The sequence below is a fragment of the Chiloscyllium plagiosum genome, unplaced genomic scaffold (assembly GCF_037043375.1).
Source record: "Chiloscyllium plagiosum isolate Xiang-an unplaced genomic scaffold, Cpla_swu_hap1 HiC_scaffold_9, whole genome shotgun sequence".
Taxonomy (NCBI): Eukaryota; Metazoa; Chordata; class Chondrichthyes; order Orectolobiformes; family Hemiscylliidae; genus Chiloscyllium; species Chiloscyllium plagiosum.
The window spans coordinates 80,269,324-80,286,696 of NW_028270147.1; the positions used below are offsets into that span (position 1 = coordinate 80,269,324).

The following is a 17,373-nucleotide window of genomic DNA, read 5'->3' on the forward strand; positions in this document are numbered from 1 at the left end:
TTCTTTCTTGTCAGATAACAATCTCATTCCCTCTTGTGTGTCTCGATAGAAACAGGTTTAATCATATTTTATCCAGCAAAGCTGGCCTTTAGCTACATATTTTCCCATTTCTCATTTTCAGGATTCCTTTTGAGCTGCTGCCTCACTCACACATCACCCGAAACTGAGGAGCTGACATTTGTAACCCTGAGACCAGAGGAGAGGGACGGGAGGGGCAGGAGGAATATGGAGTCTTGGAGCTTTTCCAGCACGGGGAAAGATCCCCTTGGTCCGGTGTATCACCACCAACTCTCAAACATCTGTTCTAATCCCATTTCCTAGCTACTGCCCCTGAGCCTTTTCCACTATCGTGTTTCAATTGCTCATCCTAAATACTGCCGAAATGTCTTGTGGGTTCCTACTCCTAACGCCATTTTATACAGAGTTCCAGACCCCTACACTCTTTCGGTGAAAGGTTTATTTTCTACCCACCACCCTCCTCCCTCACCATTCCCCCCCACCCCACCTCCACCCCACCTCCACCCCCTCCACCAAAGGGAAATGTTTCTTCTCATCTATCTTGTCTACAACTGTCAGAATTTTAAACCCCTCAACCTGTTCCACTCTAAAGATAACAACCCCAGCCTATGTGCCATCTCTGTTAAATTATTCCAGCCCAGGCAACATCCTGGTGAATCTCCTCTTCACCTTCTCCATGCAATCACAAACTTCCTATAGAGTGAGGACCAGGCCTGCTCACTGTATTCCAGCAGTGGCCTAACTAAGATTGTACACAGCTCTACCCTAACTCCGTGTCTCTTGTATTCAATGCCTTGACTGATAATAACAGCCATTCAAGCCCAGTGACACTTAGTATCAACCTGGAGGATGAGTGGTCTGACCAGACCTTTTCAATACACCTTTGAAGGCTGCTTAAAACAAACAGCTTAGGAAACTGATATCTTCATTTTATGGGAGAGCAGGAACTTTCCTCTTGGTTCCACATAAAAGATCCTCTTGCTGGCTGCTGACACCCCCGGCTGTGCTCGCTATAAACCTGTGCAGCAGGAGAACCAACTACACCTGCAGCTCCCTGACAGAGTCAGCTGGAGTGAGCTTTGACCAGGAGGGACAACAATGGCACTGGCCTCTCACCACGTCAGGCATAGTGCACCAATTACTCCCAGGCAAGCCTTTAGCAAGAATACCCTGAGAACACCACATACAAACCACAATCACTGAAAAGTGAAGACCCAACCATTGGATCGTGGTGGGTGCTTACGCTTAAGATGACATGAATTGCTTTTTATATTTGTGCAGACATTGAAATATTGCTGTCAAGATTAGAGAAGTGCTGGAAAAGCACAGCAGGTCGGCAGCATCTGAGGAGCAGGAAAATTGACGTTTTGGGCAAAAGCCCTTCATTGAAATATTGCATGCAATTCTAGTCACCACGCTACCAGACGACATGAATGCTTTGGAGAGGGTGCAGAGAAAGGTGACCAGGATATTTTCTGGTCTGGGATGTTTTAGCTATGTGGAGAGCTTGGATAAACTCGGATTGTTTTCACTGGAATGGCAGAGGCTGAGGGATGACTTGATAGAGGTCTACAAAATTATGAGAGGCACAAACAGGGTGGATAGTCAGAGGCTTTTTCCCAAGGTGGAAAGGTCAACTACCAGGGAGAGTTCAGAGTAAGGGTGACTGGACCCAAAACGCTAACTCTGATTTCTCTCCGCAGATGCTGCCAGACCTGCTGAGCTTTTCCAGCAACCTCTGTTTCTGTTTCTGATTTACGGCATCCACGGTTCTTTCGGTTTTAATCAACTACAAGATGGTACAGGTTCAAGGTGAGGGGGGGATGTTTAGGGGAGAAGTGCACACAGAGGGCTGTGGGTGCCTGCTACATACTGCCAGTGGAGGTGGTGGAAGCAGATACTTTGGCAACATTTGAGGCATTTCTTGGTAGACACATGAACAGGAAGCACCGCATATGTGTAGTGGATCTAAACAAAGATGAGAATCGGCGCAGGCTTGGTGGGCTGAAGGGCCTGTTCCTGTGTGGTATTGAATTGTATATTGTACATCTTTCCCTCTATCATGATGTTTTCTAGCATCAATTTAGTTTAGCACAGTGGCTCAGTGGTTAGCACTGCTGCCTCGCTACGCCAGGGACCTAGGTTCAATTCCAGCCTCAAGCAACTGTCTGTGTGGAGTTTGCACATTCTCCCCGTGTCTGTGTGGGTTTCCTCCAGGTGCTCTGGTTTCCTGCCCACAGTCCAAAGATGTGCAGGTCAGGTGAATTAGCCATGCTAAATTGCCCGTAGTGTTCAGGGATGTGTAGGTTAGGTGCATTAGTCAGGGGTAAATGTAGAGTAATAGGGTAGGGAATGGGTCTGGGTGGGTTACTTTTTGGAGGGTTGGTGTGGACTTGTTGGGCCAAATGGCCTGTTTTCACATTGTAGGGATTCTATGAAACTGAGAAAAAATAATAAGTAGTTTATGGTTCAAAAGGATGGATTCCATTTTATTTTATTCTATTCCCTCATGGGATGTGGATGCCACTGTAAAGGCTAGAGTTTGTGGCTCTAATTACCCACAAATGGCCTGCAAGGCTTTTTCTGAGGGCAGTTAAGAGTCTCCGAGTGGCTCTCTGGTCACAATTGGCCAGACTGAGTAAGGACATTAGTGAACCAGGTGGGTTTGTACAACAGCCAGTGATAGATCTGTGCTCACCACTACTGAGCTGAGCTTTCAGTCTCCCCTTTCTTAATTAAGTCACAAATTCCATTAGCTCCTGAGGAATTTGAAAACATCTCTGCTAGAGAATCAGCTTAGGTCTCTAAATTATAGGTCCAGTGACATTACCACTGTGCAAGCTTGAAGGCAGAGCTACTGAACATGGTTGATCTAATAAAGGCAGCTATTTGATGGATGAATCATTGAAATGCTAGTGGATGCAGCATTTGTCTAGAGCATAGTCTGTTCGAAATTCAAGAAAGCAAGTGAAGTGCTCCAGACCATCATTTCACAGTCCAGCAAAGTGTGAACTCGGCTCACATTGAGTCTGTTTCTTCAAAAAAGAAGCTTCAAATAAAAGGTCACCCGGACTCTGATTGCCAGAGCTCGGCAATACACTGTGACTCATAGATTTCACAGCACATCAAAAATGATGCACTTCAAGATTATACTTAGCTTAGCAAAAAGGACAAGAGAACATATACCTGACGCGTCTAAAATGCATAATAAATTCCTAACAATTTTTAGAGAAGCTTTTCCAACCTTTCTAGTGCCCTCATTATAACTTGGCAAGGCAATAAATTGTTATGCTCAGTTAAAGGTTAGAATACAAAGACCAGACTTCCTTTTAAAAAGAGATGATAACACCTTTAAATGGATCATTTCATTGCAGTGTTTGCTCTCAGCATTAAAAATGGCTACCGAGATCTATTTCTCTTATTTAAGTAAGGTGTTTTTTTGGAATTTTGGCTCCATGTTACACAGATGAATCATTCACAAATTAAGGCAAAGCATGACCAATAACTGAAATCTGTACAATATTCAGTTAATGTGATGCAACTTTTGAACTTCCATGGAAATGTAATATACATCTCTTGGTCTTCCGTATTTGAGCTAGATAATTAGGTTAATTATACTACTCAAAGCTAACTTACCGTAACCTGAGAATAATGAAGCTTTCTGTCCATAGGAAGTGTATTCTGCATATAGCAATGGAACCAAGCTGTAAACCTGAAGGGAAATAGTGTTTGAGAAATGCCAAATCATCCTAATACTAGCAACATAGAGGATTCACCAATATACCACCTTGGACCTCCAGTGAAATGATTAGTACTGAATAGTATTCTGTCCTTTCTGTATGGAGACCTATGTTTGAATCCAACCCAGAATGATGGGGGTGAAGGTTTTCTTTCAGGCGTAATGTACTGATGCAACTGACTATAGGAACACCACACAATGCTATTGACCAGTAAGCACTTGAATTCATAACTTTAAATTATGAGGTCTTGAGGTGGTTTCCTTATCCTGGGTTCAAATTCCACAGCAGGACCCGCTTTCTGTGGAAGTTGCATTCATTATCATAGCAGTTTGACTATCAGCATGTAAAGCCATTCAATATAGCGGCAGACAGGTGGTAAGGTCAGGAGAGTCACCTAGCCAGCCATCCTGTAGGCGGCAATGGCAAATTGCTGCAGCACTTTATCTATAAGTGGAGACCAATTCAGTGGGAGAGCAAGGTCCAACCTTAGGAAAAATAGACAAATGAAAGACAGATAGACCTTTAAAATGTAGCAATGCATTTAATTCTTTTCTACATTGTTCAATCGACTTGTATTATTTGTGGTCCCCTAAATACAGACAGAAAGTTTTGATAAATTAAGTACACCTCTGTAATGAGGGCCAGCACATAGATTCATTTATTCAGTTTAGTTCATTTGCATCACCAGGATGAATGAGCAATTAAAACTTTGCTTTTAACTATGGATGTGGTAACTTTGATCTCTTTTGTCCAAACATATTAACAAGGCAATTTCACTAACCATTTTAATTTTAGCAAGGTTTTTGTTCAGTTAAGTGCAACTTCCACACAAATATAAAACTATTCATCATCATTTAAATGAACGAATGGACCAAAGAACACAGCAGTTGAGAGTGTGTTGCTGGAAAAGCACAACAGGTCATGCAGCATCTGAGGAGCAGGAGAATCAACGTTTCGGGCCGAAGCCCTTCATCAGGAATGTGGCTGGGAACCTCAGGGGTGGAGAGATAAATGGGAAAGGGGTAAGGCTGGGGAGAAGGTAGCTAAGAGTGCAATAGATGGATGGAGGTGGGGGTAAAGGTGGTAGGTCGGAGAGGACGATGGAGCGGATAGGTGGGAAGGAAGATCGACAGGTGAGACAGGTCAAGAGGACGGTGTTGAGCTGGAAGGTTGTAACTGAAGATAAAGCGTTCTTTTTCCAGGCGTCGAGTGGTGAGGGAGTGGTGATGGAGGAGGCCCAGGACCTGCATGTCCTCGGCAGAGTGGAAGGGGGAGATGAAATGTTCGGCCAAGGGGCGGAGGGGTTGATTATCTTCTGCCTCAGGACCTTTCAACCCCATGGCATCAATGTGGACTTCACCAGACATGGAGTTAGGATCCAACCTGTTCCCTCTTCAAAGACTCGTAAAGCTTGAAACAAGAGAAGACCATTTAACGAAGTGCACTTCTTTTGCAGACTTTGCACAATCTGTTGTACATAAACGCCATCCCATCCTTTAATCTCCAATGAGAAAGCTCTGCTATCCAATGTACATAAGAATCAAATATATCCAAAATATTTGGCAGTCATTAGCTCTCCATTATTCAACACTGTCCTATTATCTTCGACAGACAATATTCCCCTTGCTAGTACCCTCAACAGCATAGGAACAAGTGTAGTTCACAGAGTATTTGATCATCCCACCCTTCATTCCAAGCTCCCACTGAATCCAGATCCCTTCAAACAGGAATTAATTATCTCAACCTCAACTGCAAGAAATATCTCCATTGCTCTTTTAGCTCTGTCCTCGCATGTAGCCTGGCCTATGTGTACTATCCAATGACATCATTACAGCCGAGAGAAAGATAATTACATTCTGAATTCCTGTAGAGCAATACCATCCATCCCATTCTCCTGCTCTATTACCATAGCCCGAGAAGATTATTCTTCTCAAGTGTCTGTCCAATTATCTTTTGAAATTATTGATAGTCTCTGCTTCCACCACCTTTCTAGTCAGCTAGTTCTAAACCATTACCATTTGCTGTTTTGTTATCAGGGTCATTTCAGGCGCTCGGCTGATTTTCTTGACCCTTCAACATTTTCTTGGATTGACTTCTCCGTCATTTTTAGATATTTTTGTAATCAATCAGATAGGTTACAGATCTCTGGAGCAGGTAGGATTTGAACTCAGGCTTCCTGGTCTAAAGGTAAAGCCATTACTGCTGCACCACTAAAGCCCCATTCTCCTTCATGTTTATATCTTCAAACATATGACCACCCGCAATGGCTCCAGCTGACAGGATAAGCAGTGATAGTGCACATGCTTGAACCATTGAAAAGCAAGCATTTGATGGAAATATTCAGCTCAAGTGTTAATGCAAGAGGTTAAAGGAACATAGAACACAAGCTGGGAATTTACAGAAAGTGAGACCACTCCTGTAAATGTGTTAAAAAAAAATCTCCCTGAATTTCTTTTTCCAAAAAAAAACATTGGCAGTCTGGTCTAGAAATGCATGCAATCACTTATTCACCACAACTTTGTCCACTTTGCTGAAGATCACACATTTTCTAAAGAATAAGGAAGCTATATCAATGACAACTTCTGCTATTACATTGGTTTGATTATACCATCATCATTGCTGTAAAGTATTTGTCCACCACCTATCAAGGACATGTTTGATACCTGGAGACACTTATATTTCTAGGATTTTCTTCAGAAGGATTCAAAGGGAATATAATCCATTCTGTAAATACACTGGTGTGAGTCAAAGTCAATACAACATTCGAGTTTGCAGGATTTTGGAACCCAATTGTTTGTTGCTGGGCAACAGTTCTATAAACTTATAAACTGCACAGCAGACGAAGATCGACAAGTTTTTCTGCATGTTTATATCTACAATACTACCCAACATGTAAATAAATCAAACACAGATCATTTTAATTACCACAAATGCTCTCCTTGAACCTAATGAGGAGTTTACTGCTACATTTCAGCATTTTCTTCCCTATTCTTTGTTTAATGAAGCAAAGATGGTCAATTTCACAGTATCCCCCAGGAGGAATTAATTGTATTAGGTTTTATTGCAGACACCTTCCAAGATGCTGGATGAATACAAATGTGCTACCAGATGCATAACTCTCAAATAGCCCACTTAATTCAGACATCCCGACATTAAACAGCTACACTGAGAAAGCTGCAGTTCCACACACTGAATTACCAAAGTTGGCAAAATTATTTCCTGCCTGTTTCATGCTCTACTCCTTCCACCACTTAATTTCGGGCGATAGTATCCATTATCCACATTATGGCAAAAGACCAAGATTCCTTCAGTAGCACTTCCCGAACCTGTGGTCTTCACCAACCAGGAGAAAGGCAGCCAAATGCATGGGAACATCAGCAAATTTCAAGTTCCCCTCCAATAGCTCGCTCTGAAAAAGCTGCCGAGCACACCATCACATTGTTGGAGGGTAAACACGGATGGGTCATTGCCCTAATTTCCAGCACAGCCATTAGCCCAGAATATGAGAAAAAAAACAAAATAAAGCCTTCTACAAGTCACGCTAGGTTGCCTCACATCTCTGGGAAAACTGAATTACCATGCCATTTACAGGGTGACCAGTTGTAATATAACTGCGACAGAAAGGCGTTGAGAGTGTGTTGCTGGAAAAGCACAGCAGGTCAGACAGTATCCGATGAACATGAAAATCGACATTTCGGGCAAGAGTCCTTCATCAGGAATCCTGATGAAGAGCTTGTGGTGAAAGGGTTAAAATTGTGTCCCAATACATGTGTGAATCTAACCGAAAATGGAAGGTGTCGCTTAGTCCTGTGTGAATCTTATTATACACCTTCCCGTGTGAATCTTCCTATCTGTATGTAACCAGAATGGAATGTGTTTTTTAGCCTTGCTCTGCTGTTCACATGAATGTTTATATCTGGAAAAGGGTATATCAGCTGGAGAAGTCTCCAGTTCGGTAGAGTCTGCTCCGGGGTTACGTTTAACCGCCGAGCGTGGGTTGTTGGCAACCGCTCTACGAGAACTGACGGCTCCCAGTTTTGGTAACATGTAGAGTGAGTATAAGCCAGACCCGTTGTAAGTACGAGACTGGTTGTGGGGACACTGCGGGGAATAAAACTATATTCTAGCAGACTCGCCTCTTGGCTGTTTGTTCTGTGTCAGACTACTTTCCTGCGAGCCTGGTCCTTGACCTTGAGAATTTTTTAAAACATTTTGGCGTAGCCGGCAGGATCAATCGCAATTGAGGAAAGATTTTGATACAGAACAATGTTTTGGAAAAAGGCTAAGAAACCAGAGGAACAAACTGTGGAGGTCCTGACCGTCCCGGGATGGCATGGGCCGTGGCATGGCGTGGCAGTTTGTTTGAGAAATGGTGGGGGGCGACCGGAGGACTGGGAGGCCGAGGGCGTAGGAACCCCAGGGTCGCTGCTGTCCACCCTTGAGAGGATCCCAGTCCTGCCGAAGAACCCATTGCCTGGGGTACAGCGGAGGATGTGGGCCTGTGCGGCGGCTTGTAGACAACAGTCAGACAAGCGCCAAAAAGGTGAAGCAGAATTAGCCCTCCTGAAACATGAGCAGGGACTCAGTTCGGGAGATGCCTCTATGTTGAGGCAGGAAATTATGAAGTTAAAAGCTGAATTGACAGCATTAACTGAACTAGCAGGACGAACTATTATGTATTTGTCTGCTAAGAAACGGAAAGAGAAAAGGAAGGTCCCTCGAACCCCGGACCCGGTACAAGTACGGGCGTTTGTAGCCCAGTTAAATAACGGGGATCGGTGGGATATCGATCATTGGGATGGGAACATTTGGGGAGATTTAGATGATCAGTACGAAGAGGACCCACCCGTACTCCAAGCTAAACCAGTGGTTAGGAGAAAGCAGGTTCAGAGACGTCTCCCAGTGCAACGGGAGGTAATGTTAGATGAGAAAGGAAACCCTATACGGAATGAACAAGGGGAGGCAATTATGCATGAATTACCGCGGGCTCAGCCTCCCGCAGAATTCTCTGAATTAACGGAAGACTTCACTACCGATGAGGTGCTGTTTATCACCCAGAAAACCCGACGTAATCCTGGGGAGCCGTTAGAGCTATGGCTAATTCGGCTCCTCGAGGAAGGGGGGCAACAAGTGCAGGTAGACTATCAGGATGCTCCCAAGTTTGGTGGATTAGCAAAGGATGCTGCCATAGACCTGGGGTACCGCAACCAAGCCAAGGATATGGTAATAGATCGCAGTATGGGGACCCTATTTGGGATGTATGCCAGGGCAGTGGCCGAACAGTATCCCTTCCCGTCCGATTGGCCCCCCTTGGAAGGAACTTGGACAACGATTAAGGAAGGGGTTCAGAGGCTAACCCGTTTGTGTGTGCGGGATGCCCTGTTGCTGGGAGTGCTGGACGAGGTAGATAACACAAATGTTAGTAGACAGACTAGAGACCATCTAGTGAAGACTGCCCCCCCCCATTATAAACCACTGTTATTAACCATAATGTTGAGTGGACGGGGAGAAACCCTAGGAGATGCCCGTAGTATGATGAGGGAGATGGGTGGTTTGGGGGATTGGGGACCCACAACCCGTGCTTCTCAGGGGGGCACGGAGGGGCGTCGCCCTGAGGCTCGGGCAGGGGGAAAAGTAAACCCTAATCAAGGAAGTAACCAAGGCCCCTCACGGCGTGCTTTGTGGCAAGCTTTGATACGGGCGCAGGTCCCAGCATCGGAGATTGATGGCCTACCTACACCGGAATTAAAAGACTTATGCAGACGAAAGGGACTGAAGGTGTCCCGGGTAGAGACGGAGTCCCGACCCACTATGGAAGACCTAGTGGAATTACTAACACAAAAATGTCAGACACGGGGTCCGGTTGTTAATGAGCCTCGAAGGGGTAGAACTTCCACTTCCCAGCGGTGGGAATCCTCGGAGGACGAGGAGGAGGAGGAGGTACGGCCTCCCCTCCGAGAGTGTTATAAAGTGGATAGGCGTGGCCGGAAACCTAGTAAGAAAGGCAAGAACAAAGAAGGGCGAGGCAAACGTCTTTACCCAGTGCTGTCTGGGGAAGATGAATGGGAGGAACAATAGGAATCGGGCCAAGCCCCAAGGGTTTGCCCACGAACGAGCCAATGGTCAGCAGACGACATTCGACCTCATGTATCATTGACTATCTATTGGCGCAAATCCGTCCAAACCGTTATGGCTCTAGTGGACACAGGGGCGGAGGCCACCTTAATCTATGGGACGCCCCATAAGTTTAAAGGAACCCCAGTCACGCTGGTTGGGCTGGGAGGTAATCTGATTGAAGGAAGAACAGTACAATTGCCCCTAAAGATAGGTACAATGCCCATTAAAACTTATTCAATTATCATTACACCGGTTAGAGAATGGATCCTGGGAATGGACATTCTGGCCGGTTTAACACTTCACCTCCAACAGGGGAAGTTTGAATTTGGAATCACGAAAATGGCTTTGCGCTGTAGGACGGTGTTAGTGGGAAAGGTTAAGATGGACCCCTTCCCCATCCCGATCGCCGATCGCGTAATAAGTCTTAGACAGTATAGGATTCCCGGCGGACATAAAGAAATATCCGCCACAATTAAGGATTATTTGGAAGCGGGAGTGCTTAGGACATGCACCACGGTGTGGAATAACCCCTTATGGCCCGTACATAAAGCCGATGGGTCATGGCGGATGACGGTAGATTATCGGCAACTAAACCGTCACACTCCGGCCTTGACGGCAGCGGTTCCGGATGCCGTCACTATTATAGGACGAATCCAACATCATCCAGGGGTGTGGTACGGAGTAATTGATTTGGCTAATGCCTTCTTCACAATTCCTATTCCCGAAGATAGGCAGGAACAGTTCGCATTCACTTGGGAGGGTAGACAATTCACGTTCACACGACTGCCCCAAGGATATCTGCATAGCCCTACTATCTGCCACTGGATAGTTGCAGAACACTTGGCTGCCTTTAAAGTGCCTGACGAAGTGATGATCTCGCACTATATTGACGATATGATGATACAGGGGACAAGTCAGAAGCAGGTTCAGGAATTGCTGGACCAACTGGTTCAACATATGCGAGGATATGGGTGGGAGATCAACCCAGCCAAAATCCAGGGTCCCTCACAAACGGTAAAATTCTTAGGAATCGTGTGGAACAAGGGGGAAAGGGAAATCACTGCGAAAGCTAAAAATAAGATTCAGGTCTTTGCCGTCCCTCACACCCAGAAGGACGTGCAGCAATTTATTGGGTTATTCGGATTCTGGAGACAGCATATTCCCCATTTAGGACAAATTTTAAAACCTTTGTATCGAGTTACGAGGAAAAAGGCAGCGTTCGAATGGACGGAGGTCCATCAAACTGCATTTGAAATGGCCAAGCAAGCGATACAGCAAGCTGTATCCTTGGGAAAGATACAGTCAGGACCTGTAGAACTGCAAGTCTCAGCACAGGGGGATTATGCCAATTGGAGCTTATGGCAAAAACAGGAAAGGACCCGTAAGCCACTGGGATTTTGGTCCCGAAAATTACCCCCGGCAGGGGAACGGTATACCCCCTTTGAGAAACAGTTATTAGCATGCTACTGGGGCTTGGTGGAAACCGAAGCCCTGACCATTGGACATGAAGTGATCATGAGAACAGCTATCCCTATTCTTCCGTGGGTACTTAGTGACCCCACTACCCACCGAATAGGAACTGCCCAAGAGAGCAGCATCATTAAATGGAAATGGTATGTGTCGGAGAGAGTGCGGACTGGACAGAAAGGAGTGTCAGTCCTACATGAGCAAGTGGCGGAGGCCCCTGAGGAAGGGGAAAAGCGGTTTGAGGTGATTGAATACAAGGAATCACCCGTTAAGATGGGAAAACGGTATGATGAACTGACCCCGGATGAACAAGCCACGGCTTGGTTCGTAGATGGGTCAGCCCAATGGAAAGCGGGACAGCGTAGATGGAAAGCTGCCGCCTTTAACCCAAAACAAGGCACTACCCTAGAAGAATTAGGGGAGGGAAAAAGTAGTCAGTGGGCAGAATTAAAGGCAGTGCATATGGTAGTCATGCAAGCAGGGGTCATGGGAGTTTGTTTGTTCTCTGACTCGTGGTCAGTGGTTAACGGCATGACACAATGGATGCCAACTTGGCAGGCCAATCAGTGGATGATCCAGAATAGGGAAGTGTGGGGTAAACAGTTATGGGAGGATATATGGGAGAAAGCTCAATACCTGGTCATATACATCACCCACATAGATGCCCATACCTCTCGAAATGATGTGGAAGCTCTACATAACCGATATGTGGATGGTATCGTCCGAACCATGATGGTGCAAAGGGGCACCTCAGTGGACCTAGCTAGATGGGCACACCTTAAGGCTGGGCACTGGGGAGTGCAAGGAACCTTGCACTGGGCTCGAGACCGAGGAATAGATCTTATGGTAGATGATGTTAAGACTGCAGTAAACCAGTGTGAGCAGTGTCAACATCAGCGGCAGGGAGTGCCCCAACACATGATGGGACATATCCATCGGGGGGATGGTCCGGGACAGAGCTGGCAAATGGACTTTGTGGGTCCCTTACCCTCCTCACAAGGATGTAACCACATATGTACAGCTGTGGACACTATGTCTGGGGTTTTGGTAGCCCATCCCTGTCGTCACAACAATCAACAGGCTACCTTGCGATGTTTAGATTTGATTGAACAATTTTATGGATTGCCCATACAGGTCCAGAGTGACAATGGCTCCCATTTCACAGGAAGGGCGGTAAAGCAGTGGTGTCACGATAACCACGTGGAATGGGTTTATCATGTACCCTATCACCCACAAGCTGCGGGACTTATAGAACGAATGAATGGGCTTCTGAAGTCCTCACTACGAAAAGCAGGAGGTTGCAATGACTTAACGGGTTGGAGGAAGCAACTAATTCGGGTGGTGAAACAAATTAATAACCGCCCATTAGGAAATGGGGTAACACCCTTGAATAGGATGATACAAGTATGTGATACCCCAAAGACTCAGCCTATTAAAATGTGGAAGTTCGCTGAGGAAGCTGATATTCCCGTAAGGGCCACGCCGGCTTCGGCTGGACTGGACCTACGAGCACTAACTGCCCAGACTTTGATCCAACAGAAACCTACGGTGATTAAGACCGGGTTAGGGTTGATTTGTCCCCCTGGAACCTATGGGCATATCCTCCCGCGGTCGGGACTGTCACTAAAGGGGATTGATGTGATGGCAGGCGTAATTGACGCAGACTACCAAGGGGAGTTGGGGGTGATCCTGGTCAACATCACCGCTGAACCTTACGTGATACAGAAGGGGGACAGAATAGCGCAATTGGTCATTAAGCCATGTAACCTTACAACGGTGGAAGAGATGGGAGCTCCCGTTACGGTTACTGAGCGTGGGACGGGGGGATTTGGGTCTACTGACACTAAGGGGGCCAAGGTATGGGTGCGCCAGACGACCGGCCCCCCCAGGCCGGCCGAAATCATAGCACAGGGGAAGGACAGTCTGGTCACCATTATGTACCCCGGAGACCCGACCTGGGCAAACGTCCCGGCGAACCAGTGCTACTTACGTGAGACCTAAATAATGTTGTAATTGCTATGCACCCGCAGGCTGACCCTCCGCCTTGAACATGGGGTGGTCATGGGGATTGCGACTCCTATTGGCGATGTTCGCGATCGGATGGCCACTCCAGGGCATCGGTATCACGGCCTGGACGCTGGTACCGGTCGCCCGCCATGAGGTGCGGTGGGAGGCCAGTAGCCAGCGACGGACGCAGGACGACTTTACATGTGAACCCGGTCAGCAGTGCGTTGTTCTGACTCTCACCAGCGACTGTCAATTGTACACGTGTGCACAGTGCTACATGCGCCGGGATGGGGAAAAATATGACATATCGTTCATACCGCCTAATTGCACCCTGGTGGTAAATGCCCAAGTCAAGACGTGTTTGTGGGACCGACGCACCCAGACATGCGGGACAACGGGGACTCATTGGAGCGTCACAGCTCGGGGGGAAGATCTGTGGCTGCGCAATGCCACCGATATTCGGAATCGTCATCGATTCATGTGGTTAATAATGGTACTGCCCTCGACGAACGCCCCGTCTGAGGCGTTATTAAACCCCACGCGGGGCGGGCCAGCACCGAAGAGGGGTGCCACGGGGGGCGTGCGGTCGCATCGAACACAGTTGGCCCCTATTATGTCAACTTGTCAACAGATGGCCCGGGCGGTACTGCACACTGATGTTCATTGGCGGGTACAGTTGCCCCTCATACCCGAGTGTCATACCAAGAGGCGGCGACGAGCGTGGTACGACACCCTGCTGGGAGGCGCAGGAACTGTTATGGGTATCTCGAATGCCATTGACTCTGAGGTGACCCGTACTAAATTATCTAACACGGGACAGGCCACCTCACAAGGACTTCATACTATTGGAAGGTGGATGCCATCCGTAATGATGACTCAAGGAGAGACAGCTGAAATAATGATACGATCTCTGCAATGGGAACTGGATGTCTGGGGCGCCACTCAGGAACTGTTTGAGAACATTACGGCTCAGTTAAATTGGACTGCCTGTCATATTCAAATGTTGCATGCTCAAATACAGAAAGAACGCTTTTTGCGTGTGGTAACATCCCCCAATGTACAGGCGTGGAGGGGACTATGGAATGTATCTGAGAAATTGTGGATGATAACCCATCCAGAGCGAACATGGTGTAACGCAACTATGTGTAACGGATACTTTGTTACCATGAATGTAACCCACACTGTTACGGTCTGTCGATATTATGTATTACCAGTGATTACATCTTCTGGATATTATTTTCTGAAGACAAGGGGACAGTGGTTTAGCCCAGATACCAATATTACCTATGATCTGTCCGCTTGTGAACAGACTGATCAGGGGAAAACTTGCCTACTGATGGACAGGTATCGGGACCCTTGCTTGACTAAGGGAACGGCCCTGTGCGAATGGACTGTTGAGACTCCAAGGGACATGATGTGGCAGATTGGGCCACACACGCTCTGTGTGGCTACCAATAATCCACATCCTATGCTTCCCTCAGCACCGTTCTCGGGATGCCTCTCAAATGTCTATCAGTGGCACTGGCAGAATCACACCTATTTGTTGACCACTTATAGCAGTGCTCGCCACTTTACCAAGGTGCAGTGGAAAGTGCTGAGGAATCCCTGGAACATTTCCCTGGATCGGTTTAAGTGAGCATTGGACCGATCCGAGGAGCTTAAGCAGATATTACGAAAGCATCAAACCAATGTCACCAAGGTTACGGTGTCTACCTTTATACATGGACAGGAGGTAGTACATGCTGCCCGTGTAGTGGACGTGGAGTCAGCTCATCATTGGTGGGACATATTGAGTGGTATGTCCTCCACTGCGGGGACATTCCTGTTCCCACCCTTGTCGATCCTGGTAGCGGTCCTGGTGATTTTAACATGCTGTAATGTCCTGACTTGCTTGTATATTTGGCGTGTACGTAGGCGCTTGTTAGAAAGAATACATATGGGCATAATGTAACACATGTATTGGGTCAAGCAGTGGAATGTGGTGTAAAATTATGTCCCAATACATGTGTGAATCATTATGCAACACATGTATTGGGCCAAGCAGTGGAATGTGGTGAAAGGGTTACAATTGTGTCCCAATACATGTGTGAATCTAACCGAAAATGGAAGGTGTCGCTTAGTCCCGTGTGAATCTTATTATACACCTTCCCGTGTGAATCTTCCTATCTGTATGTAACCAGAATGGAATGTGTTTTTTAGCCTTGCTCTGCTGTTCACATGAATGTTTATATCTGGAAAAGGGTATATCAGCTGGAGAAGTCTCCAGTTCGGTAGAGTCTGCTCCGGGGTTACGTTTAACCGCCGAGCGTGGGTTGTTGGCAACCGCTCTACGAGAACTGACGGCTCCCAGTTTTGGTAACATGTAGAGTGAGTATAAGCCAGACCCGTTGTAAGTACGAGACTGGTTGTGGGGACACTGCGGGGAATAAAACTATATTCTAGCAGACTCGCCTCTTGGCTGTTTGTTCTGTGTCAGACTACTTTCCTGCGAGCCTGGTCCTTGACCTTGAGAATTTTTTAAAACAGAGCTCCGGTCCGAAACGTTGATTTTCCTGCTCCTCTGTTGCTGCCTGACCTGCTGTACCTTTCCAGCAACACACTCTCAACTCTGATCTCCAGCATCTGCAGACCTCACTGTATCCTGCAGCATAAAGGAGTTGACTTCCAGGTTAGGTTGCTTTGTCACAATTTTTCAACTACGCAAAACAGTAAAGAATTGAGGATGTCAGCGGCAAGACTGAGTGTGGACATTTAACCTTCACTTTCAAGGTGCATCACTGCAGTACTGTTCCTCAATCATTTTACACATAAAAAAATACTATCAACATATACATCTTTCAGTTAATGACATGGAGCCTAACAGCATGGTGGATTTGTGGAATCCACTACCTCAAAGTGAACACCAGAACAGGGAGCAAATTTAAGGATGAGAGAGAGATAGATTTTGAATTAGTAACAGGTTAAAGCGTTATGAAGAGCAAGCAGGAAAGTGGAGCCAGGCTGAGCTGAGATCAGCCATGATCATATTGAAGAGCAGAGCAGGCTAGAGAGATCGAACCGCCTACTCCTGCTGCTAGTACTTATGTTTTGGAATGCAGGGGCACACCGACAAACAGGAATTTATTTCTCCATGCGCTGCGTAGCACTTAACATTCAGAGAACTAGCAATAAAAGGTGCCTGGAAGCATGACTTTTTAAACATGCCTGGCGACATAACATTATAAAGTAAGAGGATATCAACTGGATCTCTGCATTAACCAGCTGCAAAGAGGAAAGCCAAAGGAAGTGTGTAATACACGGAGGTTCTTCATCCTGCTCAAGAACAATGGGAGAGACTTAAATACGACATAAAACTGCACAACAAAGCACTTTTCCTGCACCTGTTGTTTGTATGCCATCAGTCACTTTAAGCTGTAAATTCTACATGAAACATTTTCCGTCTTACACCCTCAAATTTGTAGCAAGTGCCGTACTGAATGCTGCTGATCAACATCTTTGATGTCATAGCACATTACACTCCCATTAAACAGCTGAAATCTTAATAAGTGACGTAGCCTTTTAGCATTTGCGAAATACATAATGACCAGCTTCCACTAATCTTAACTGCAGATCACTCAATAAATTGCAACCAGCTTTAGTGAAATTGTTAATCCGTAAATTGGATGTTACCAGACAGTAACCACATGGAGCAGGTCAACTCTTGATGCAAGTCACAAAAATTGAGGATAACAGCTGATCACGAGTCTCCAAAACTCTAGAAACTGTATTCCAAAAACTATTCAAAACAGGAAGTGATTTTACAGCTTTAATCTCAGGCAGCCAAATGATAATACAGACGCATTTTAAAAGTTTTATTCAATCCCCAAGAGGGTCTGGTCTTAAAACCACAGCAAAGTTATTTGATTGTATTTTCATAGACCTCACTGAGTTCGATGAATAACTCCAGCATTCCAATCATAGCAACTGCTTCCTACCAGATTGTTAGATGAGTAATTTTCAATCTTAGTGCACATGTAAATCTTTT

The 17,373-nt window shown here is 46.1% G+C and overlaps 1 long non-coding RNA gene across 1 annotated transcript; it reads right to left on the reverse strand.

The window, feature by feature from the left end:
- Positions 1–4,275: 4,275 nt before the first annotated feature.
- On the reverse strand, positions 4,276–16,941 carry LOC148149174 (uncharacterized). The gene is made up of 2 exons (XR_015758054.1): positions 16,730–16,941; positions 4,276–5,168 (listed from the first exon to the last, which is right to left on the reverse strand). It is a non-coding gene; the product is annotated as an uncharacterized LOC148149174 (long non-coding RNA).
- Between the last annotated feature and the right edge of the window lie 432 nt (positions 16,942–17,373).